General features: G+C 34.3%; 2 pseudogenes; one reads left to right on the top strand and one right to left on the bottom strand.

Annotated features, from left to right (window-relative positions):
• Positions 1 to 1,585: 1,585 nt before the first annotated feature.
• Positions 1,586 to 3,049, bottom strand: LOC116117018 (annotated as a pseudogene).
• A 6,490-nt stretch (positions 3,050 to 9,539) lies between these two features.
• Positions 9,540 to 25,040, top strand: part of LOC116117017 — a 30,622-nt pseudogene continuing 15,121 nt past the window's right edge.

Below are 25,040 nucleotides of genomic sequence, written 5' to 3'. Positions count from 1 at the left end.
GAAAAGGGACGAGCACAGAACTTAGCTAAAGAAAACAAAGTAGAAGAAGAAAAACCCAAGTTCGAAGAGCATCCAAATGACCAGCACATCAAAGACTCCACCACTGGAAGAGCCCAAGTAGACACTGACGAGTGTACTGCATTTTTATCAAACCTTAACTTCATGACAAGTAGAGATTTTCTCGCACTTTAGAGAGAGATTGCTTTTTATTCTTTTTTAATGCTGGACAGGCAAATACAGAGAGATAATTCTGATGGTTTTAAATTTTTTTTAGGCAACTTCTGAAGATCTAAAAAAATTCTTTAGCGATGTTGGTAGGGTTGAATTTGTTTGAATTATGTAGGACAAGTTCACTAGAAAGTCAAGGGTATGACTCTCTTTCTCTCACTCATTATTTGTCAATGTTCTTTGTGCTTTATGCTTCAAATGAAAAAGGGGAAGCTATCTACTGGACCTTCCATGTGCACGTCAGTCTTACAGTCTAATCCTTATTTAACATTGTCGGACCTTTAAACTTCAACATATGTATACATAATGTGGACTGTACCACCGAAATTAGCCCTAAGAAACTAATTTTAATGCTTCAGGGAGATCAACATGGCTGATGCCTTAGGGAGATAGAAAGTGCTAATTGCAATCCATTGTCTTTGATCAAATTTCTCTAGGGTGCTCACTGAAACTTCATTTTGATTTCTTCCTTTCATGCAATCAATAAATCATTTAGTTCTTTCGCTTTTGGTTTTAAGATGAATGTCCTATCCAGAGACGATTATGCAGTCTCAAATAAACCTGTAGAAGTGTTGAATTCCATAATTATGGTAAAATTGCTTAATTTTCTAAGTATAAAGAGTCTAACTGTCTAAAAGCATATTTTTTCATTTTGCTAGCAAGTGATATGCTTAGGAGACTCAACCATAGTCACATATAGATTTGCCCATATTCCAGCTTGCCTTTAAACTGTAGAGCATCTGTATGGGACCGTTGCATACTAATTTATAATATCCTCTGATCAATTTTTGAAGGGCCTCGCATATGTGGATTTTGCCGATGATGCACAGCTTGCTGCAGCTGTAGGAAAGAACAAAAAATGTTTCTTGGGAAGAAGATACACATTGCAAGATCAAATCCGAAGCAAAAGAGAAAGGATTTTGCTAGTCATGGGGCCTCTGGAGAACATGGTAGGCTAAGTGGAATTATGTTTTAACTTTGTTATTAATTGTGTGTGTGTGTGTTTGTTTGTGCGCAGTGCAATGTAGTGCAGTCTACAGACGTTTGCATGTTTGTGTTTCCCACTTCTACCATTTATTTTCTTACTCCTTTAGGTTAAATGGGAACACAAAGTAGTAATCAGACTCTTAGGGTGTCTAGAGTGCCACACTGTGCTGCTAATAAACGTAGTGATAGCAATCAGCTGAAGGGGAGGAACACATTTGCAATGCCAAGGAACATCAGATCACTTTGTGTACCCTCGACAAATCCAAAAGCCGAGGAAGTGGAAGATAAGAAGCCAAAGTCAAATAATGAGTTAAGAGAAATGTTCCTTAAGAAGTGAGGTTTGTTCCTATGGTTACATGTTACATGTTAACTAGAATAGCATAGTAATTGAAAAACTTCTCTTTCTTATAAAAAATGTAAGGTTTTGCCTGCATGCACCCAGCAAAGCTCTCCATGTCACAACATCTGGTTCATATTCCATCTTATGTATTAACTTGACTACTTGATCGAGCTTCCCAGCCCTTCCAAGAAGATCAATTACGCAGCCAAAATGCTTCTTTTCTTGTTCAATCCCATAAAGCTTCTTCATAGATTGGAAATAATACAATCCATCTTCTACAAGCCTTGCATGGCTACAAGCAAATAGAACACCAAGAATTGTAATATAATTTGGTTCTAACCCTGAGGCTTTCATCAACTCAAACAATTTCAGTGCCTTTCAGCTATATCCATTTTGTGCCAACCCTGGAATCATGGTGCTCCAAGAAATCACATCCCTCTCTACCATCCGATCAAAAATAGACTTTGCATCTTCCAAGCTACCACACTTGCAATACATATCCAAAAGCGCATTGTTAAATATCAAATCTTGGTCATACTTCAATACATGAACATGGACTTGTGTCCCTAATTCTAACAGCACTAATCCAGTACACACCCTCAAAACACTCGTTAGCGTAGCCTGATTTGCCACAAAACCAGCCCTCTTCATTCTCTTGAAAAGATTCAAAGCCTCATCACCATCACTATTCTGAGCAAACCCTCCAATGATTGAGTTCCAAACAACTAAATCTCTAGTCACCATCTCATTAAAACACACAGTGCATTCTTTAACTCACCCATTTGGCATAAACATCAATCAAAGCACTCCTAACAAACACATCAAAATCCAAACCAACTTTAATTATTCCACAATGAAGCTACCTAAGATTGAGTAAACAAACACAAGATCTCAAAATGGAAGAGTAGGTGTACATATTTGGTCTAACACCTTCTCTGACCATCAAAATAAAGAACTCAAACACCTTGTCATTCATCTTAGCATTACAATAAGCCCATATCATTGTTGTCCAAGAAACAACGGTTCTCTTAGGCATTTTATCGAACAATGTTTTAGCATCCTCCAAGAGATTAAACTTCCCATACATATTAATCATATTAATCAAAATGTTGATTAAAAATGTTTTGGGTTCATAACCTTTTTAGAAGACGTGGTTGTGAACAAGTTTGCCTTCTCGAACAGCACCATGGGCCAAGCAACACTTGATGAGCTCAGAGTAGGTGATGGAATCAGCATGAAGGCTGTGGATTTGCATGGCATCCATAGCTTTGATAGCTCTTGGGAGGTCTCTTTGGTAGCAGAATCTGGTGAAATCATCAATCAAAGCTGATGGGTTGAGCACTTTACTAGAAGAATCATTCGGTGTGGAAGTATAACATCTAGAAAGTGAAGTTCTTATGCATTTCAGCTTTGAAATGGCTTTCATGGCATTTCCTAGTTAAAGAACCTATATTTTCTTTTCCTTTTGCCGATTATAATTGAAACTTGGAACAACTGAACTGTCCATTTATGTTCAACAGAAAACTCAAGTGGGTATGTATATATATGATTCTCAAATTCTTTGCCTAATGAGAAAGGGGTTTTTTTTAAAGCCCCCATGTGTTTGGTTATTTTTGTGAGTGTCCGTTGGTTTTGGAAATGAGACCATAACCCCTGTATGTTTGGTCTTTTTTTAGTGAGCAGCCGCTGGTTTAAGATATACACCTTTAACCCCGTGTGTTGGACTTTTTTTGTAGTGACTACCTTTTGCTTTATGTGCTGTTAAACATGACATAGCCAACAAACCTATTTTTTGGGTGTGATAAATCTTAAGCCTAATATGCATGCCAAATGCTTGTGATCTGATGGCCTTATTTTCACCTTGTTGCAGTTTCTAAACCAAGCTAAAAACCTGAAAGAGATTGACATTTACGAATCCATAATTAAAGCTTATGGATCTTATGTTCATCACACAAAGGAAGAAGTCTCAAGAGATGAGTTGTAATAAGCAACCAACACAGTGCATTCCTAATTCTCTCAAGTTGTCATGATCTCAGTTTCGGCCTCGTTGTAACAGATGGGAGTTGAGGTCAATAGATGTCCCTCTGATGTATCAATAAATAAGGAAGCAATATGGTATGAGGACTAGTTATATGTGTTACTTGCTGAATGAAATGGTGAAGGATTTTGCTTTTGCAACAGCATACTAGTAATTGTTATATCTTTTCTCATTCTAATCTGCATATAATATTCATTTGATGACCGAAACATGGTAGCGTCAGGAAACAATTACATATTATTTATCATTTCTTTAGTACATGTGATTTATTGGCCACAGTGTCAACTTCTTCGGTGGCTCATAGCCCTACCTAGATTCAAATTGGTATGAGCAGTGATCATGCCCACCATCAACCTCATCAACCCTTCTTAATTTGAATGATCACTATGAAATAATTCTTAATGATCTTTTGTTTCTTGCTTTACGCTTCAAAATTGCTTGAAACCACATGACTATCTGATTAACGCAGAAGCACTTTACGATCTGCTACACTTGGCTTTTTTTTTTTTTTTTTCACTCCTGTTCGATGCTGAGTTAGTAGTAGTATGCACATAGATAAACATCAAAGAAGAAACTATTAGGAATTACATATTATTTAGTAGCAGTAGCAGTATGGTCATGCCATCGATTTCTTTGGTGGCTCATAGCGACTTAGATTCAAATTGTTATGAGCAGTGATCATGTCCATCAACCTCATTGACCATTCTTAAGTAAAATGATCACTAAGAAGTAATACTTACGATTTATTTTTTCTGGCTTTCAGCTTCAAAATGGCTTGAATCTACATGACTATCTCAATAATGCAGAAGCTTTGTTTCAAGCATTTCTTTAACATCTGCGACCAATAATCTCCACAGGAGCAAATTCCATCTTGAAAATGATGATACCGGATAGGGTCTCTGATCACAACAGTTCGATGCTATATCTTTGCTGTGAGTTTTGCAAAGATACGATGGTCCCCGTATATCCTAATGTATTTCCTGATCCTGATGGTCTTACCCCTCGACAAGCTCATCAAACCAAAAATAATTGCCAGTTTTTCACTGTGGTATCGAATTGAGTCTTCCTTCTGCTCTCATTCAAGATCGTGCAAAACAAAATTTGTGTCTGGCACACATCCCATTGCTACTAATTTCTAAATTAACTAGTTGAGCTCTCTATTGATTTCAACTATCTTTGGATGTGAGCGATCTCCAAAAATGAAAGCATGAATCTGCTTATTTACTTCAATCCAGCTGCACCCTAGTTCTTTCCTTACTCCTTTGTCTCTCATGGTCTTCCTAACTTCTGCTGCATCGTCCCATCTTTGCAAATTTGCATAAATGTTAGATAGCAGTATGTAGGTTCCTGCATCTTGGGGATCTAGATTTAGAATCTGTTTGGCAGCATATATAGCAAGATCGGTGTTCCGGTGAACCCTGCATGCACCCAGCAAAGCTCTCCATGTCACAGCAATGATAGCAAGATCGGTGTTCATATTCCATCTCATGTATTAACTTAACTGCTTGGTCGAGCTTCCCAGCCCTTCCAAGAAGGTTCTGTCTCATATTTCATTAATTCTCTTGTAGAATATGATGCGTTGAAAAATTAGAATAGAAAAGTCTTATAACTATAAAATTTTTCTCTCTTCTAATTGATTCCATCTATTATTGGAAGTATAGTCTCTAATGAACTTCAAATCCGACTTCGCTGCCTCGTGGCGTAGGGATTGTGCAAATATTAATTCGTTCTTATCCCTCCCGAGATGTTCGAGATAAGGCTTATCCTTAGTCCATCGAATAGCTGTATTGGATGGTATCAACGAGGTTATGTTGAGTCGAACTTCAAGATTCCATGACCTTGAGATCATGTCACAACCCGTTCACACAGCGGGCTTAGGCCCGATCACAAAGCAGGCCCAGGCCAGACCACACAGCAGGCCCGTGACTCACTAGGAATATCTCCCCCCCCCCACCCCCCCCCCCCTTTAAGGGATTTCTTTCGCTCCCCCACCACTCGAACCAAGACCAAGGGGCTATAGTGTATTGCTTAAATGTTATTGTTTTGTTTATTTGGGTCGATATATTGTAATATTGGTTGGTTGGCCCTTAGTTGAATTTTTGTTAAAGGTATTTTGCGAAAAATGTAGAGAAAATCCCTACACTTTCATTAGGGGTAAAATGGTCTTTTCACTCAAATTAGTGAAATTGTGGGGAGTGAAAAGAGATAGAATTTCATAGAGAATTATTAAAATGAGGGCATTATGGTCATTGACTAAGGGACATAGATGGAATTTCAAAGAAAGAATAAGGGCATTGGGAAAGTGTGGTTATAAAAATAAAGTGTAAGGGTTTGAAACCCTTATTTCTTCATTCCACAGCCACACTCCTCCCCCTTTTCTCTCAATTTTTCATTCAATCCTCCAAGGATTTTGAGGGTTTTAAGTGGGTTTATAGGGCTTTGATTCTAGGTATCAAAAGGTAAGGATTCATACTCTTTATCTATGATTTATTTGTGTAAAGATTGAGTTCTATAAAGTTTATGCTTAGGGTTAAGAGAAGATTGGAATCCAAAAGAGTAGAGAGTTTAGGAGAGACTACTCAAGCACAAGGTAAGTAAATTCCACTCAAAATCCAACTCAAGCTAAAAATTAAGAATTAAGTGAGTAGAGATTATTTAAATATGCATATGTTGTGATTATTGAGAAATTGAGATGAGGTATGATGTATTATGCTTATTGTTGGATATTATTGAATATGAGAAGTACATGTGATGATTTGATGATGGGTTGAAATTGGAAGAATTGGAGAAATTTTTTTGGAAGTGTGTTTGCCATGTAGGTATGTGATGCTACAAGAGAGTTTTTCTCTCATTTTGGATGGTTTGAGAACTAAATAGAATGATAATTGAATTAGGGTTTGTTTATGCACAATTAATGTTGTGAAATGTCTAAGTGAAAACTACCCTGTCACTACCGTGACTTTATAAGTGATTTTGGGCACCTTAATGATTGAACTGGGCTAAGACCAAAACATAAAAGTTGTAGCCCTGTCTCTAAGCTTAAAACGAGACCAAAAACCGTAGCAATCCGAGATGTATAACTCGAGTATGCCTTCTTGAGTGGACCTGCGCAGAATGGCAGTTTTGATGCAATATTGCATTTGTGCATTTCAAAAGTGCATTAAGTAAGAAACTTAAGCATGAACCATCCCTATGCATGAATTGGGTATTGAGAAGTAGTGTGAGAAAGAGTAGAGAACTTTGTGAATGGGCTACTCTAAAAGTAAAGAGAATGAGAAAATCTAAGAATGGGTTGGTGCTTTGTGAACTCCAACCAGAAGTTACGAAGATTGGGTTGGTGCTTTGTGAACTCCAACCGGAAGTTACGAAGAGTGGGTTGGTGCTTGTGAACTCCACCGGAAGTCACGAATAGTGGGTTGGTGCTTGTGAACTCCACCGGCCGTGCCTCGGTAAGATGAGGCCGTGACATTCCATTGAGAAAGAATGAGAAAATATGAGAAAGAATAGAGGAAGAGAATGAGTAGAAGTCACGAAGAGTGGGTGGGTGCTTTGTGATCTCCACTCAGCCGTGCCTCCGGTAAGATGAGGCCGTGACATACAATAGAAAGTGTAATAGAAAAGAGCTATGTGAAAGAGAAACAGAAAGAGAAAATAAATGAGATGAGAAGAGGTAAGGAAAGAATTAAGAGAAAGAGTTACGGGGAGACGAGTAGAGGATTTACTTACTGAGCATTATTTGTGCTCACCCGTTGTTTTTCTTGTGTTTGCAGGATCTAGGTGAGGACGCGGTCGGATGGGCATCGGCAAGCGAGGAGTAATAGCTACACTGTCCACTGTTTTTGATAACTTTTACAAATGATACCTTACTTTGTATAAAGAATGATTATATGTATTAAAATAAAATTTCGGGCCCATTTACTTTTGCTAATATAAATGCATTTTACTTTATGTATTTCTATGAGTAACCTAGTATGAAGCAGTTATTACAGATCATGTCGATCTACTGATTTTCAGGCTACCGAGACTTTCGAGCTTACGACAAAAATCACACACAACAGAATTTCTTGTGGTCTTTCTTACTTTTAACATAAGTTTATGCATGTTTAAAGTTAAATGTTTTGCACTAGAATAATATTTTTATAAAGGAGATTAAATTAATAGTAATCATTTTGATTAAGCATTATTGAAGTTATAAAAGTAATGTTCTCGATTCACGTAAAAAAATTTTAATCAATAAGCAAACATTGATTATAAATGTTTAACATTAAAATTCATGGATTCCCTTGAAATTAAATTGGCTTCTATGAGTATCATGATTAAACATTATTAAAATTATCTCATAAAATTTGTGGTTCATAGGATTAACATAAAAACAAAGAGGAGAAGATGGAAAATTTAACCAATAAAAAACAAACGAATGTTAAATAAATACATAATGATCCATCCACTACCATTGGATAAGAGAAATTAATTGAAAGAATTAGCAGGTCAAAACATTGAGAGAAAAGTTCAAGATTCTGTCTCATATTTCATTAATTCTCTCGCATAATATGATGCGTTGAAAAATTAGAATAGCAAAGTCTTATAGCTATAATTTTTTTCTCTCTTCTAATTGATTCCATCTATTATTGGAAGTATAGTCTCTAATGAACTTCAAATCCGACTTCACTGCCTCGTGGCGTACCTCTAATAATAGTTTCTAATAAACAACATAAAAATTGATCTTATAAATGAAGAAGTTTTAACTAGAAATGGATATGGACCAAATGTTGTTTGCTACAATACTTTAATCAGATGGCGTTGCAAGAATAAAGAAGTCAACAAAGTTCTTAATCTTTATGAAGAGAAGATTTTAGAAGGAATTAGGCCTAATGTGATTATAAATGACAATCTGTTAACTTGCATTTTCATTGATAGACTTTGCAAGAATTGATGTGTTTCGGAAGAAGTGGAAATGTTTCATACTTTAGTAAATAATATCGATTTTGGTATACTTAAAAGTTTGAAGAACAAATAGAAAATAAAAAAAAAATATTATATATCATTGTAAATTAAATACAAAGTTCAATAGCATGATTTATTTAAATCTTATAATTTTATTAAAAAAAAGGTAAAATTGAATACTTATATAAATTCGTTTGTTTGATCAACTGGATAATTTTGGATTTAGTAGAAAACCACCTCAAACCGAAAAACACCTAAACGTGGATTTACATTTTTAACCTTCAATTATCAAAATCATAAAGGTGGTTTGAATAGGAAAGATCGATACTTGACATAAGTTTGCAATTTTAAAAACCTTAAAGGTTGTTTGTGAAATTTGTCAAAACATTTCTCTTTAATGCATTTGCCTTTTGCAATGACCTTACTTCGGAAAAATGACCCACAAAAACACTCTTCAATTCATACATGGCTTTGAGATTCAGATCCCCATTTCGTTCGTCTTCAATCTCTCAAAACCCATCTTCGAAAGTTAATGTTTTATTTTTGTTAGCTCACTTACACAACCTCACATCTTCAAGCTCCAAAAATGAAGTTTCGTATTCTTTCAAAAAAAACCATGAAAGATCCTCACTTGCTAAATTCCTCGAAGAAAATTGTCGATCAGGTAGCTTTACTCTGAATGAAGCATTGAACTTTTTTTATTACATGATTAATTCGAAACCCATTTCTCCAATTTCATCATTCACTACTTTGTTTAGTGCACTAGCTAAGAAGAAGCATTATTATGAAGTGATTTCGCTATATAAGCTGTTGAATTCAACTGGGTTGTCTCCAGATTTTATATCTTTGAATTTTTTGATGAATTGCTTTTGTAATATCAATAGGGTTTCTGATGGTTATGCAATTTTCGGGGCGATTTTGAAATTGGGTTTTAGCCCAAATACCGTGACATTTACTTGTTTGATTAAAGGTCTGTGTGTAGAGAGAAAGATTATGGAATCAATGGAATTGTTTAAGAAAATGATTGCTGTTGGTTGTAGGGCTGATGTGATCACTTGCAACACTTTGATTGGTGGATTGTGTAAAACAGGGAAAACAAGTGTTGCCATTAAGTTTCATGAAGAGATGGTTAATAGGAATAAAGAATTCGGTGTTATTTGTAGGCCAAATGTTGTTACTTATAATGCTATAATTGATGGTCTTTGTAAGGCTGGATTGGTTGAGAAGGCTAGACAACTATTGTTGGAATATATGATTTGGAGAGGTGTGGTTCCTAACATTCGTACTTACAACATTTTGATAAACGGTTATTGCTTGGCAGATAGAATTGGTGATGCAAGGGAGTTTTTTGATTCTATAACTAGAAATGGGTATAGGCCTATATTGGTTACGGTAAGCAGAAGGTTCAGTAAACACTTTTATCTGTTTGAATTTGATAGGGATGGTGATAGGGATGATTGAGAATGATAGCTTTCCTGATCAGACATATGATACGTAATCTCTCTGTTGTAAGTACATATATTGGAGGTGGCGGCATTGTAGGTTATGTTTAGATTTGCACATGTAGTAGATCTTAAGGGTTTGAGGATTATTTTTGGTGTAAATTTCAGTAAGCAAACGTTGTATATGAAGAATTGTGGAATGGTTCTTACTTCAACTACGACAATAATGGTAGCCACTCGAGTTCATCTATTCAGGCTGATCAATTTACTAGACGATGGTATGTTGCAACTAATTAACTTCATTCATTTATATTCTCAAATATCCAGGCCTAATAAATCTTGATACATTTATAGTGTTTCACATGTTTCTGTTGTTCAATATGTATTCTTTTTTAGTTCAAATCTGATAAGACTAGAACTTAGCAGGTGTCTCTAGTGTAGTTAATCTATTTTCTTAAGTGGCAATACATTTTGGAAGTTTTAATTGCATGTTGTCATCTTTTTCCCTACTTTTTGTGGAAAATTAAGTTCTTGCTACTTTCAGTCAGATTTTGCATATATGTGGAATCAAGGGATAAAAACATTAAATTCGTTCTTTGGAGTTCCTTTATCTAAGTAATTTTGTAAAATTGAATGACTAGAATTTGTTTTGATGCAGTCTGCCTCACTTTGGTTTGACTACTTGAGATTTGTGCAAGAATATGATCCATCTGTACATGAATTTTCACCTGATGGTATTGCAAAGGCATGAAATCTCTTCAAGCGTGCTATAACTGTTGCTGGTTTGCATGTTGCTGAAGGCAGTATAATATGGGAAGCATACTGATGCGAACCTACCTAGATTCTTTTACTCAACCACACACAAAATGTTAATCACCAGAATATACTCAAACAATTCAAGGAAAACATCAAGAATCCAAATCTATATAACTACATTGAGATGTTAAGAATTACACTCATTTAGATTGATTATATCCCAATACCAGAATAATAAGAAATTAATCAAACAAAACAATGGAATACTAATATGTTGGACTTTGAGGGCCAACTATCTCCCCTTCACTATATTCTCTTTAGATACCCCTCTCCATCTTCTGTGGCTCTTTTTATTCACTCATTTCTCCTAACAGAATTCAGCCATCCACCATTCTCCTTTCGCCACTTGTCCAGTCCACCTTTTTCTTCTCTTCACACGTTAGTTGCCTTTTTATCACAATTAATCTGCTACTGCTCCTTCCTACGCTTCTTATTATATACCAACACTTCACATGTTGTATCAATACCCTCCTAAAGAAGAGCCACCTTGTCCTCAAGGTGGAATGAAGGGAACTACAGGTTCAGGGCTGTATATTCTTCCCAAGTATTCTCATGGTGAGGCAACCCCTTCCACTTAACGAGGACTTCCCGTTGACCATTGAGTAACCTTCTGATCTTAAGCACTTCCTCAGGCTCGACTATTAAAACTAGGTCCTCATTTAATGAATCTGGAAGAGGCTGAATGTTTGGTGGTGGAAAAATAGTTTTCTTGAGTTGGGACACATGAAACACATTATGGATAAGGGCATTTTCCAACAGTTAGCTTTGTGCAAATTGTCTTTTAGTTCAAGTAAGATACTGTTACAGGTCTGAATTTGCTGATTGACTTCATCCACTAGGGAAATGTGGTCTGTGTACTTCAATAAGGCTGGAGGATCCCTTCCGTATAAGGCTTTGAAAGGACTCATACCCGTTGAGCTGCTGTATGTAGTATTGAATAGAATTCAGCCCATGGAATCCAGTGAGGTCACTGCCGAGGCTGATTCCCTACAAAACAACGGAGGTAAGTTTCTAAACACCTATTGACAACCTCAGTTTGTCCATCCGTTTTTGGATGGTAGGTTGAACTCATATGAAGCTTAGTTCCGGCCTGCTTGAACAATTCCCCCAAAAAATGACTCATGAACACTTGATTCCAATCGGAAACAATAGTCCGTGGAAACCCGTGGAGCCTTACTATTTCTTTAATGAATGCTGCTGCCACTTTTTTTGTTGTATAAGGGTGCCTCAGCGTAAGAAAATGGCTTTACTTAGTAAACTAGTCAACTACAACCAAGATGGTATCCACATTGTGTACTTTTGGAAGTCCCATTATGAAATCTATGGATATGTCTTCCCAAACATGAACTGGAATAGGAAGAGGTTGCAATAAGCCCGTTGGCCTCAACCACACACAAAATGTTAATCACCAGAATATACTCAAACAATTCAAGGAAAACATCAAGAATCCAAATCTATATAACTGCATTGAGATGTTAAGAATTACACTCATTAAGATTGATTATATCCCAATACTAGAATAACAAGAAATTAATCAAACAAAACAATGGAATACTAATATGCTGGACTTCGAGGGCCAACTACCTCCTCTTCACAATATTCTCTTCAGATACCCCTCTCCATCTTTTGCTGCTCTTTTTATTCACTCCTTTCTCCTAACAGAATTCAACCATCCACCATTCTCCTTTCGCCACCTGTCCACTCCACCTTTTTCTTCTCTTCACACGTTAATTGCCTTTTTATCACAATTAATCTTCTACTGCTCCTTCCTATGCTTCTTATTATATACCAGCACTTAACGTGTTGCATCACATACAGTGAATTTGAGCAAGCCATTCTCCATACCATAGATGAGATCAGCATTAAGGTGAAAATTTATAATATATATATATTAGCAACTTTTTAGAAAATGTGCCTGAAGGGGATGCATTCTATTAATCAATTTACTTGATTTTTTAAAGTCTTATTCCATCCTACTGGTTTGGTATTATGGTTAATGATTCCTTATAATTTCCTAGAACCATGGCTCAAGTTGCATGCCCTGTTAATTTTAGAAACTTTTTTTCTTCTTTTTGTCATCTATGTATAGTTCATAAATTTTGTTCTTTCATTTCCCTATGAAGTGTTATGTACCAAGAAAAAGTATCTATTTTCAAAATTTACATTTGGAAAATTACTGCTCTTTTGTAGGAAAAAGAAAAATAGGTTCAGCGCATCCGAAGTATATTTCACCGTCAATTGTCTGCTCCCTTTGCTAACTTACGGTCAATCTTTCTTGCCTACAAGTCTTGGGAGGTGGAACTGAGGACTGCTCTAGATATTGAATCAGGTGATTTAGATGGGATTCCTTCTACTGTTGCCTCAGTGTACCAAAAGGCATTGAAGATGTATAATGCTCGAGCTGATTTTGAAGAACAGATTGCAAGGTAGGATAAATCTGACACTGAAAAATTTGAACAATTCACAGTATATGGCATTTACTATCAAATATTGTTTTAGACAACTATATGATAATGTTGGGTTCTTATGTGATATCTTAAGAATTTAGGTTAAATGGTAACTTGATATGATATTAAAGTGTAGAGGTCATGATTTGAATCTCCCATCTATTACATCTTGCTATATTTAGGTTGGTCTTTTTGTTTGAATTTGGGCTTGGTTTATTTAACATGTGAAGTTGCTTGTTACAAAGTTGAATATCATAGTTGTGCCCTTACCTTTTCAAGCTTAAGCTTTTAGGTCAAGTTGTTTATCAATAAAGTTGCTGTTGAAATTTCATTATAATTTCAATTTCTTATGGTCTTTCTTGCTTCTAATATAAGTAATTAGTTTATGTAAACTTTAGATCTTCTCTTCTTCTTCTTCTTTTCCTGAGGGTGCGGGGGGCTATAAGAACTTGCAATGCGGCAATAGGTTCCCTTTTTTTTCCCTTCGTTAAAGTGTTAATGCTATTATTTTAATTTGAAATTTTTGCAGATCTACTTGAAGTTTGAACAGTCTTCTGGAGATCTAGCCCGTGTTCAACTTCTCTATGAACGTGCTATTACTGAGTTTCTTGTATCAAGTGATCTCTGGCTTGGTTATACTCGCTATTTGGATAAAATGTTGAAGGTTTCACTCATATTTTATCTTTTCAATTCTTTATGTTCCAGGTATTTGTAATTTTAGCAATTTATCATCTCTTTTTCCTTCAGGTAGGAAATATTGTGCAGGATGTTCATTCTAGGGCTAGGAAAAATTGTCCTTGGGTTGGTGATCTTTGGGTTTGATCTTTGCTTGCTTTCGAACGTTGCCGTGCACTTGAGAAAGAGATCTCTATTGTAAGTTTCAGTTGTTACCTTTCATCTCTTGAGAACTATGAGAGATTGTTATAAGTAGCTTAAGAGCAATGAAGTTTCACAAACTTTAGTGTTGGAATTTCATTTTGCTCCTATTACAAATATAGAGGTTTACTCTTGTTTAAAAAGATTTTTATATCATATTCAGGTCTTTGAGAAGTCCCTTCTATGCACTTTTTCGACCGTTGAGGAGGTAAAGATATATTTTCTCTAATTTGCAAGCTTGACTTATTACTCTTTGTAACTTGTTATTGTTTTATCTACGTTTTATGCATTAAAGATATTTGTTAATTGCATCCTCTCTGTTTTAGTACCTAAACTTATTCCTCACGTGAGTGGATGGTTTGAGACGAAGAATCCTTTTGCCTGGAGCAGAGGAGGATGCACTGAATTTTTCATTGATAAGGGAAACCTTTCAGGTTTGCATATGTATACTGTTCATTTTTCCTTGTTAAAATTGTTTTTACTCGATGTCAAGAACTTGAAGCTTCTCAAAGACATTTATAGATGCTTTATTCATGGTGAATTTTAGATGAAGAAAATGTGGACCTTGTAGCTAGTCTACTCTTTCAGGGTCCAGGCATAGATCTCTTATGAATGTGTGTCAAGTGCTTCTGCCCTTAGACTCTGAAGAAAAGTCTTTTAATTTACTTCATTTAGTGTGCTGCTATAGTACCATTATGACCACTTTATGTAGAAGTTACAGTGCATAACTCTCGATACTCCAAGATGGCTTTTGTTAATTGCTAGATTGTTACCTTTGTTAATTGTTTTGTCATGGAATAGTGTCCTTTACTAAAAAAATTCTCATAAAGCATTGGAGTTGCATGCATGGAAGATATCTTTATGGATCTGTGAATTTATAAAATTTGCATGTCATATTAAACTGGTACATTGTTGTTGTATAATGGCTGTTTTCAATATTTGTGTTTATAAACAATTAGCCTGATGTCTCTTTAGTGTACCATCGAAATTGCAGGCCTTGTATGATTGGATGTATTATATATACTTGAATACTTAACTATGAAGTTTCTTCCTTTCAGCGGGCGTCTGATTACTTATCTCAACAGATGAAGAATACATATGGTTTGTTGCATTTGTACGCTTATTGGGCTCATTTGGAGCTAAATTTGGGAACAGATCAAGCTGTAGCTCAGGGCTTTTGGGGGAGCCTGGTTTGGCCCATTCATCTTTTTCTCCTTCATATCCTATATAGTTCAAGATGATTGATTTATGATTCATCTTTGTATTTTTTCCGTATAACTTGTTTTTTGTCTGCGGGTCAATGTTGGAAGCCTAGCAAGGTTATATAGCTATGGAAATTGAATTGGGACATTTAAATGAAGCTAGGTCCATTTACAGGAGATGCTACAGTAAAAGATTTAGTGGGACAGGTTCAGAGGTATAATTCTTTTACATTACTTGCTTTCAATTATTCTAGATTGATTTATGGACAAGATTTGAATTTGAAAGTTTTTAAACTGGTTTTGTCCTCCTCCTCATTTTTTATTTTTTTTGGAAAATTGTTGCTTTTAGTAGTATACGATGCAGCTTTATTTAATCAATTGATATTTGTCATCTTCAATGCAAACATTTCTATCTTTATTCTCTTTTTGTTGCTGATGGAAGTTGAAACCAGACAAATGGATTAAGTCAAGGTTGTTAAAATGTTGTTTATCAAGGAGGGCAATTTATGGAGATCTTTTGAACTCTTAACATAGAATCATGCTCTGCAGCTAAGAATATTTTTAGAGAGTATCCTTGCAATAGGTCAACCTGTTACTCGGGCACCAGAATCACAATGGTTTAATATGTCATTTTGAATAATTTTTCCAAATCATACATAAATGATATATGACAGTATCTCTGGGATCGTGCTAGTTGAAAATCCATGACGTTTATTTTTTTAACTTCAAACTTTGGAGTTACTGATACTCTGATGAAATTGTGGCATATATGAATCAATCACATTTAAACCATAGGTAGTAGAGTAGTTTTTGAAACACAATAGGCTGATATTTTTTTCCACTTGGCTTATTTTTTCCAATATGTTTGAAGAAAAGTTTCTTAATTCAAGCTTTACTTTCCGAGTTTCATGTCAAAATCTGCTATAGGTTAAATAAAACTTATTGATGTAAATAATTTATATGACCTATCATAAAGTCATCTAAGTTCTCTCTTTTCTATGATCAATTTAAGGTTTAGTTTGATAAAGTTAACCTTGTTATTTCATCTTATCTTGATTGGCCTTACTATATTTAATCGGATTGTTTCCCAACTCTCTGCTTCTGCTCCTACTCCCATTCATATTATATGATCTCATTGATGATCTCACTACATCTTCTAAAGTTACTGGCAATTCTTGCTTCTTGATTTTATGATATTGAAAATATTGTTTTGGGTCCACAACTCCAAGGTGACTTTCTTCAATTGTTATGTACTGCCTTTTGGATTTGTTGATATATTATTTTCCTAAAAAATAGAGTTATTCAGGACATATGCCACAACTGGTTGCATTTTGAGAGGAAATACGAGACACTTGAAGATTTTGACCACACTGCACAGAAGGTACACATTCCTGTTGTAGTTTTAATTTATTTGTTTTAAGTGCCAATTAATCACGTATTTCTTTTTTTAGTCTAATGTGTATGATGCATTTGCATTGCTATTGAGAATTAGTATGTATAGATTTATTAAAAAACAATTGAAGTGTTTAACTAATGATATTTTAGCTGGATGCGATGTCCACCTTATCTAGTAAGCATATGTGTTTGACTAAAATGTGCCACATTAGCAGTTGTCTTTGATGACCTCAAATGATGTGCTTGTAAATGGGTTGTGTTTATGTGCCTCTGTACATATTATGAACTCTTTGCTTCTCTCTTGTCAGAGCTTAAATACTACTGGTGGATCATTGCCGATCTATTTAAATTTTTAGTTTAAGTGATAACTTAATAGAGTATTGTAGCAAGGTGGTCCACACAGTCTTGTGTTTAAATCTCTCTATGAGATTTGGGACAGTTTGGTTTGTGATTCAAAACTAATTTTGAAAAACTAAGTTACAATTAAAAATTTTAAAAGTTTTATCTCAATATTTTAAATATTTGAAAATATATTTGGTATTCAAAAATTGTTTTTGAAGTTAAAAACTATATAAAGACTGAGAAATGATATTTTTCTTATTTTCTAATTTTACACTAATTTTTAGGATTATATGCAAAAACATTGTTTTGAAAACATTTCAACTTATTTTAATAAAAACGTATTTTCATAAAATTCCTTATAGTCCTTGTTTTCGAAAATAAAACACTATTTAAAATTTATATCAAATAGGCTCTTATTTAGGCAAAAACAGAGAGATAATTCTGATGGTTTTAAATTTTTTTCGGGCAACTTCTGAAGATCTGAAAAAAATTCTTTCGCGATGTTGGTGGGGTTGAATCTGTTCAAATTCTACAGGACAAGTTCACCGGAAAGTCAAGGGTATGACTCTGTTTCTCTCATTCATTATTGGTCAATGTTCTTTGTGCTTTATGCTTCAAATGAAAAAGGGGAAGCTATCCACTGGACCTTCCATGTGCACATCAGCCTTATAGTCAAATCCTTATTTAACATTGTCTGACCTTTAAACTTCAACATATGTATGCATAATGTGGACTGTACCATAGAAATTAGCCCTAAGAAACTAATTTTAATGAGACTAGGAGATCAGCATGACTGATGCTTCAGGGAGATTGAAACTGCTAAATGCAGTGTATTCTCTTTGATCAAATTTCTCAAGGGTGCTCACTGAAACTTCAATTTGATTTCTTCCTTTCATGCTGTCAATCAATCATTTAGTTCTTATGCTTTTGGTTTTAAGATGAATGTCCTTTCCAAAAACGATTATGCAGTCTCAAATAAACCTACAGAAGGGTGAATTCCATAATTATGGTAAAATTGCTTAATTTTCTAAGTATAAAGAGTCTAATTGTCTAAGAGCATATTTTTTCATTTTGATGGCAAGTGATATGCCTAGGAGACTCAAGCATAGTCCCATACAGATTTATCCATATTCCAGCTTGCCCTATGTCTGGAACCGTTGCATACTAATTTATAATATCCTTTGGTCGATTTTTGAAGGGCCTGGCATATGTGGATTTTGCCGATGATGCACACCTTACTGTAGCTATAGGAAAAAACAAAGAAATGTTTGTTGGGAAGAAGATAAGCATTGCAAGATCAAATCCGAATCAAAAGAGAAAGGATTCTGCTGGTCATGGGGCCTCTAGAGAACATGGTAGGCTAAGTGGAATTAGGTTTTATCTTTGTTATTACTTGTGTGTGTGTGTGTGTTTGTGTGCAATGCAGTCTATAGATGTTTGCATGTTTGTGTTTACCACTTCTACATTTTATTTTCTTACTCCTTTGGGTTAAATGGCAGCGCAAAATAGTAATCAGTCTTTCAGGAAGTCTAAAGTGCCACACTGTGCTGCTAATAAACGTAGTGATAACATTTAGCTGAAGGGGAGGAACACATTTGCAATGCCAAGGAATGTCAGACCACTTGGTGTGCCCTCGACAAATCCAAAATCCGGGGAAGTGGAAGATAAGAAGTTGAAGTCAAATAATGAGTTCAGAGAAATGTTCCTTAAGAAGTGAGGTTTGTTCCTGGGGTTACATGGTACATGTTAACTAAAATAGCACAGTAATTGACAAACTTCTCTTTCTTATAAAAAACATAAGGTTTTGCCTTAATATGTTTCTATAAACACAATTGTGACCTATGTTGACCTTTGACTTTGACCGAGTTAGTTTGACGCGTTTATCCTTGACCATGTCTATTTGACATGTTGATCCGGTTTGACCGGATCTTCTTTACCTAGTTTCTGCAACTTTTAAAACCATTTTCTGCAGTTTTGAATAGCCTGATTCTGGCCATTTTTTTGACGTTTTAGAGGGGAAACTTGAATGTGGACGTATGACATTTTCGTCCCAAATCGGTGTCGTAAATGGCTACCGAAAACACCCAAATGATAATTTTAACCGAAACTTTAAACTAGCATAACTTTGCAACCGTAACTCTGGTTTTGACAAATAATATATCGTTTGAAAGCTTTTTCAAAAAGGATTCCAATGAAACCAAAATAGAAAACAGATTCTATTTATAATAAAAGTTATGCTTGATTTACAGTATGGGTTTTAATTGGAAAAATCCCAATTTTATGCAATATTCTCTAAATTTGCAACAAACAATTTAATGCTAGGCAAAAATTCAAATAAACGTTCTGATACTAAATGTAAAACATTTATATTCGAACATTCATATAAAATTTCATAATATAATCAATTACAAATATGTTAAATACTCATGAAATATTGCGGAAGTAATTTACAAACCTCCAACCATAGCAATTGTTGTTTTAGTCTTCTTGCTTCTGTCACTTCATAATACAGAGTCTTCACTGACTGCAATTTTCTAGAGCGATGGTTTTTGGGAATCAAATGAATTAAATGCATCAAAATGGGGACCTGTAAACTCTCCGATTATAAATGCAATTATCTTTCCATCAAAGACAACTGCCTAGGAGAAACAACCACATGTAACTACTCAGTAGTTACCCATTTACTTTATATTAAAAGTGTAGGACCAATCCAATTAAAGAATTCTAATATAATTAAAATTCTAACATTCTCCCACTTGGTCCAAACTTTAATTATATAATCCACAACATAGGAGTTGTATATTCTGTATGTTTAATCAGAAAAATAAAAATTACATGAATCATAGCGGTAAGTCCCTTTTAAACAAGTATTACCTTCCATGTATTACTATGCAATTTTTCTCTTTCTAAATAAACGCTTAAATGTGGAATATTATTTTATGAACAAACCTCAAATGTTTGTTCCAGGTCCTCCAGAATGTTTGTTTGTCTCCAACCAAAATATATACAACTTAAAAGAGAAAACAAACTAAATTACAAAGTTTCAGAGAATGAAAGTATTACCTCTCATAGTGACAAAGCGGGACATAGTCCCATTTGAACTACATGATCATTGAACGTCTTTGGTGGCATGCCTTTTGTTAGAGGATCAGCAATCATATACTCGGTATGTATGTGTTCAATGAGCAGTTCTTTGGCTTTAATGTGCTCCCTTATTGCTAAGTACTTAATGTCAATTATATTTTGTATGTAAAGAAAATTTGGGCCCAACTATTTTCATATGCTAATTATGTATGTTTCATAGTATATGCTATAAATATACTATTAGAAAGAAGTCATTACATTTATATGTGCCCCTCTACATATTATGAACTCTTTGCTTCTCTCTTGTCAGAGCTTAATACTACTGGTGGATCATTCCATCTTTTAAATTTTAGTTTAAGTGATAATTAATAGAGTATTGTAGCAAGTGTTCCACAGATCTGTGTTTAAATCTTTCTATGAATTTGGGCAGTTTGGTTTGTGATTCAAAATAATTTTGAAAAACTAAGTTACATTAAAAATTTTAAAAGTTTTCTCAATATTTTAAAATTTGGTATTCAAAAATTGTTTTTGAAGTTAAAAACTATATAAAGACTGAGAAATATATTTTTCTTGTTTTCAATTTTACACTAATTTTTAGAATTATTGCAAAAAATTGTTTAGAACATTTCAACTTATTTTAATAAAAACGTATTTTCATAAAATTCCTTATAGTCCTGTGTTTTCGAAATACCACTATTTAAAATTTATATCAAATAGGCTCTTATTTAGATTATAAATTTGTATTTGTATTATGGTTGTGATTTGGGTGTTCAGTCTCACGAGATTGTGTTAAATTTTAAGTATGGTTGTTGATGCTAACTATCAATTTAAGCTTTTAAGTCAAGTTGTTATTAAACTGTTAAAGATGTACGAATTATGATACATTTGCTTGTATTTGTTGATGTATGCAATCCTTGCTATTTTAACTCAATGCGTAAAGATGCTTCTTTGTTCCCTTTCTGAGTTACACCCTGCTTGGAAGAGCTGCAACTATTTAGGTTACAGCAGGAAGCCAAATCTGTTCCTAACTAATAGATCAGAAAGGAAGTCACATAAGAAAAGTATTAATGAGAGAAAAACAGATTAACATGACTGACGAACAGTCTCCACTAAGCGGAGAACAATACTCCAAAACCCAAAAAAAGTATGGGAAGAAAAGGGACGAGCACAAAACTAGCTAAAGAAAACGAAGTAGAAGCAAACCCCAGTTAAGAGATCCAAATGACAGCACATCAAAGACTCCACCATGGAAAGCCAAAGATACACTGAATAGTGTACTGCATTTTTATCAAACCTTAACTTCAGGCAAGTAGAGATTCTCTCGCCTTCAGAGAGAGATTCTTTTTATTTCTTTTTAATGCTGGACAGGCAAATACAGAGAGATATTCTGATGGTTTTAAATTTTTTTAGGCAACTTCTGAAGATCTGAAAAAAATCTTTAGCGATGTGGTGGGGTTGAATTCTGTTTGAATTTGTAGGACAAGTTCACAGAAAGTCAGGTATGACTCTGTTTCTCTCATTCATTATTTGTCAATGTTCTTTGTGCTTTATGCTTCAAATGAAAGGGGAAGCTATCCCTGACCTCCAGTGCACATCAGTCTTAAGTCAACCCTTATTAACATTGCGTGACCTTTAAACTAACATATGTATCATAATGTGGACTGTACCCAGAAATTAGCCCTAAGAAACTATTTTAATGACTGTGAGATCAGCATGGCTGATGCTTCAGGGAGATGAAACGTTTTCCGAGTTTCATGTCAAAATATGCTATAGGTTAAATAAAACTTATTGATGTAAATAATTTATATTACTTATCATAAAGTCATCTAAGTTCTCTCCTTTCTATGATCAATTTAGGGTTTAGTTTGATAAAGTTAACCTTGTTATTTTCATCTTATCTTGATTGGCCTTACTATGTTTAATCGAATTGTTTCTCAACTCTCTGCACTTGCTCTCGCTCCCATTCATATTACATGATCTCATTGATGATCTCACTACAGCATCTAAAGTTATTGACAATTCTTGCTTCTTGATTTTATGATATTGAAAATATTGTTTTGGGTCAACAACTCTAGGGTGACTTTCTTCAGTTGTTATGTACTGCCTTTTGAATTTGTTGATATATTCTTTTCCTAAAAAACAGAGTTATTCAAGACATATGCCACAACTAGTTGTGTTTTGAGAGGGAATACAGGACACTTGAAGATTTTGACCACGCTGCACAGAAGGTACACATTCCTGCTGTAGTTTTAATTTATTTGTTTTAAGTGCCAATTAATCACGTATTTCTTTTTTCAGTCTAATGTGTATGATGCATTTGCATTGCTATTGAGAATTAGTATGTATAGATTCGTTAAAAAACAATTGAAGTGTTTAACTAATGGTGTTTTAGCTGGTTGCGATGTCCACCTTATCTAGTAACCATATTTGTTTGACTAAAATGTGCCACATTAGCAGTTGTCTTTGATGACCTCAAATGATGTGCTTGTAAATGAGTTGTGTTTATGTAACACCCAACATGAAGGTACATGATTTAATTTATGCTTTTATAGCCCTTAGTTAATTTTGGTTAAAGTGATTTTAAGAGAATATGAAGAAAATGCCTTAAACTTGCATTAAGGGTAAAATGGTCTTTTCACTCAAAATTAGTTGAAAAAGTAAGGAGTGAAAAGAGATAGAATTTCATAGAGAATGCATTAAAAATGAGGGCATTATGGTAATCAACTAAGGGACATAGATGGAATTTTCAAGAAAGAGTAAGGGCAAAATGGGAAAGTATGTTTATAAACTAAAGTGTTAAGGGTTTGAAACCCTTATTTTCTTCATTCCACTTCCACACTCCTCCCCCATTTTCTCGTAAATTTTCATTCAATCCTGCAAGGATTTTGAGGGCTTTTGAGTGGTTTTTCATAGGGTTTTGATTTTAGGCTTCAAAAGGTAAGAATTCATGCTCTTTATCTATGATTTATTTGTGTAAAAGTTGAGTTCTTATAAGGTTTATGCTTACGGTTAAGAGATGATTTGAATCCAACAAGAGTAGAGAGCTTAGGAGAGACTACTCAAGCATAAGGTAAGTAAATTCCACTCAAAATCCAACTCAAGTTAAAGTTTAAGAAAATCAAGTGAGTAGAGATTTCTTTTAAATATGCATATGTTATGATTATTAAGAAATTGAGATGAGATGGATGATTAGTTATGCTTGTTGTTGGATATAGTTGAATATGAGGAGTGTATGTGATGGTTTGATGATGGGTTGAAATTTGAAGAATTGGAGAAACTTTTGGGATTGTTTTTGCCGTGTAGGTATGGTGATGTTACAAGAGAGTTTTTCTCTCAATTTGGATGGTTTAAGAAACATATAGAATGATAATTACATTAGGGTTTGTTTATGCACAAGTATTGTTTAATGAAATGCCTAAGAGAAGTATGAGTTGAGTAGAAACCTTAATTTTATGCAACATTGTATATGTGCATTTCATAAGTGCATTTAAGTAAGAAATTTTAAGCATGAGCCATCCATATGCATATAATTGTGTATGTGTAGAAACTTAAGGAAGAATAAAGAATAAAAAATAAAGAAAGAAAGAATAAAATATTCTAAGAATAAAGAGAAAGAAAAAGTGTTAAAGAAGGGAAAAGAATAGGTCGGTCTGATGGGGAACCATGAGTGTTAAGAAGAAATTCCCTCATACACGTCACCTTAATTGAGTGGCATAAGAAGAAGAAGAATTGTAAAGAAAAGAATAGGTCGGTGTGATGGGGAACGGTGAGTCTTAAGAAGAAATTCCCACATACAAGTCACCTTAATTGAGTGGCATAAGAAGAAGAAGAATTGTAAAGAAAAGAATAGGTCGGTGTGATGGGGAACGGTGAGTGTTAAGAAGAAATTCCCACATACAAGTCACCTTAATTGAGTGGCATAAGAAGAAGAAAAATTGTACGATCCGTAAGAGTGTATGTGGATGAGGGTTGTACCAAGAAGAATTCCTATATGCATGTCACCTTAATTGAGTAGCCTAAGAAGAAAGAAAAATTTTTACGGTCCGCAAGAGTGCATGTAGATGAGGACTGTACTCACTCACATTTTTTATGCTCACTCCGTTATTTTTCCATGTTTTTGCAGGAAATAGGTGAGTAGCGGTTGAAAGGGCGTCGACAAGCAGAGAGAATTGGCATTACTATCCACCGTTGCTAAGTTTTTGTACTTGTTATTTTGATATATGTAAAGAATTATATTTTGTATGTAAAGAAAAATTTGGGCCCAACTATTTTCATATGCTAATTATGTATGTTTTCATAGTATATGCTATAAAATATACTATTAGAAAGAAGTCATTACAGTTTATGTGCCCCTCTACATATTATGAACTCTTTGCTTCTCTCTTGTCAGAGCTTAAGTACTACTGGTGGATCATTGCCTATCTGTTTAAATTTTTAGTTTAAGTGATAAGTTAATAGAGTATTGTAGCAAGGTGGTTCACAGAGTCTTGTGTTTAAATCTTTCTATGAGATTTGGGCTAGTTTGGTTTGTGATTCAAAAATAATTTTGAAAAACTAAGTTACAAATAAAAATTTTAAAAGTTTTGTCTCAATATTTTAAACATTTGGTATTCAAAAATTGTTTTTGAAGTTAAAAACTATATAAAGACTGAGAAATGATATTTTTCTTGTTTTCCAATTTTACACTAATTTTTAGGATTATATGCAAAAAATTGTTTAGAAAACATTTCAACTTATTTTAATAAAAACGTATTTTCATAAAATTCCTTATAGTCCTTGTTTTCAAAAATAAAACACTATTTAAAATTTATATCAAATAGGCTCTTATTTAGATTATAAATTTGTATTTGTATTTATGGTTGTGATTATGGGTGTTCAGTGCACGAGATTGTGTTAAAT

The sequence above is a fragment of the Pistacia vera genome, unplaced genomic scaffold (assembly GCF_008641045.1).
Source record: "Pistacia vera cultivar Batoury unplaced genomic scaffold, PisVer_v2 Contig796, whole genome shotgun sequence".
Taxonomy (NCBI): Eukaryota; Viridiplantae; Streptophyta; class Magnoliopsida; order Sapindales; family Anacardiaceae; genus Pistacia; species Pistacia vera.
Note: the sequence above shows the minus strand (reverse complement) of the source record. Positions and strands in the feature narration are given on the sequence as shown.